Below are 2405 nucleotides of genomic sequence, written 5' to 3'. Positions count from 1 at the left end.
TTGATAGTTTGGAATTTTCTCTTTCTCACAAATTCATGTTTCTTGTAGATAACAAGCTGCCCTGGGGAAAAGGGACCTGGAGAGAAAAGGGTAGTAGCTATTATTGGGAGTTTACAAAGTGCTGCACTCCATTAACATTTCTCATTCCCTGGGAGCCTGTTTCTGACAGCTCCCAAAGCTCAGCACTAACGCAAAGCCTTAAGCAGGTGGATGGTGGGCTGTTACACAGGTGCCTCTGCATTCTGGAAATAACACAAGTTTAAAAATCACACAGATATGGGTTCAAAACATAACTCTGCCACCTACTAACTCTGTTGCCTTGGGCAGATGATAACCTCCTGAGTTTCAAGTTTCTCATATGTAAAATAAATAGAGATTCTCCTCCATCAAGATAAAATGATATTTTGGAGATTAATCCTTTGTCTGTTGTTTCATTTGCAAATATTTTCTCCCATTCTGAGGGTTGTCTTTTTGTCTTGTTTATGATATCATCAACATATATACACTAACGAATGTAAAATAGTTAGCTAGTGGGAAGCAGCAGCATAGCACAGGGAGATCAGCTTGGTGCTTTGTGACCACCTAGAGGGGTGGGATGGGGAGGGTGGGAGGGAGACGCAAGAGGGAGGGCATATGGGGATATATGTATGCATATGGCTGATTCGCATTGGTATTGTATTATACCAGTATTGTGTAGCAATTATAGCACAGTATTGTGAAGCAATTATACTCCAATAAAGATCTATTTTAAAAAAGATAAAATGATACAATGCATACAAATATCTGGTAAATCTAAGTGTTCAATTAATTAAGCTAGTATCTATTTGAAATACTTAAGGTCTATCATGTGGCAGGTACTACGCTGGGAGATAGTGGTGAGTAAGACAGACAGAGTGACTTAGCCTGACCAACTCTCCTCATTTGTCCAGGATTTTCCCGGTTTTAGCAAAGAAAGTCCTGCATCCCAGAAACCCCTCAGCCACAGACAAACAAGGACAAACTGGTCATCCTACCAGAGCATTCAACCTAAAAGACTATATCTAGATGCCATCAAGGATACGACCACAGCATGAAACTGTAGTTTCAAAGAGTTGTCAAAAGGGAAAGCAAAGTTGTCATCGCTCATCCTGAATTGAAGTGAGCCTGAGAATTACACGATTCTCAAGGGGCTGGCAGGAGAATAAAGAACTGGATTATGAACAGGGTGTGCTAGAGAAATTAGGAGAGTAAAGAGCTAAACAAGAGTCCTTGAAACTCCAACCTGTCCTTGAGGAAACTTTCTACAGTTTGTGACCTACCTATAGACATCCAATTCAGAAAGAAGGTATAAAGGAAGCCAGGCATGTGGGTAGGTAACCACATCACTTGAGGAGACAAAACATAGAATATTTTTCAAGAAAGTCTCAGTGGACAAAGCCTGACTGGAGCACAGACTTGAAGCATCATATACTCTTGGATAATATCTCCGTGTTGCCTCCATCTAGTAGTGATAGAAACTAAAGCTCCGGACGTCACCCTCAGCCTCGTGTTCCTGAGCCACTGCTCCAGATGTAAGCTCCTCTGTGTTTTTTCTTCCTTTCCTGGACTTTTATCCCAATACTGCTCCAAGCTCTCTGCCTCCAGTACTCCCTACCTTGCCTGCCCTCCCAACCAAACCTTCCTACAGCCTCCGGAACCCACAATTTCTATTGGGAACTCCCATCAGATTCTATCTACTAAGTCTGGAAAGAATTTTTTTCAGTGCTTCTAGCAGCATTAATATTCCTCAAAAGATATTTTGGAAAGTGTTACTCTAGCCTCACCTCCTACCTGCAGTAGCCTTTACCCACTGTATATGGAGCTTCTGGAAGCCATCACACTCTTCACACCCTCTTATCTTTGCATGTGTTCTTTTCTCTTTCAGAAATGTTCTGCTTTCACTCTTTCTCCTAGCTAATTTATACTGCACCTTCAATACTAAGTTCAAATACACTGCTTAGGCCCCCCCATCTGGTTTATAGTCCCTTCCCCATACCTCCAGGGCACCCAGTTCATTCCACTTAGCAGTCAGTTTCCCAAGGAAAGAGCTCCTCTTATTTACCTTTGTTACTTCAGGGATTACTACAGTATCTGACTTTTTTTTTTTTTAACTGTTGAACATTTATTGAAATCGGGTCATTTTCCACATCTCTCAAAGCACAGATAACCAACCTGAGACCTAACTAACGTAGCATGGATAACGGTTCCGTCTAAATACTCATAGAGGAATGTGGAAGAACGTCTCAGCAGCAGGACGGCTGTAGATGGGGAGAGCTCACACCCCCCAGGGCCCTTCACCACCCTCCACCCCCGTGCCCGCACGCCCAGCCCCGCAGCCGACCATCAGGCCCCGGCACCTGAAAACCCACTGCGCCCGGAGCCTCCGG

This window comes from Leucopleurus acutus, assembly GCF_964270905.1.
Source record: "Leucopleurus acutus genome assembly, chromosome: 6".
Classification (NCBI taxonomy): domain Eukaryota; kingdom Metazoa; phylum Chordata; class Mammalia; order Artiodactyla; family Delphinidae; genus Leucopleurus; species Leucopleurus acutus.
This window is presented reverse-complemented; position numbering follows the sequence as displayed.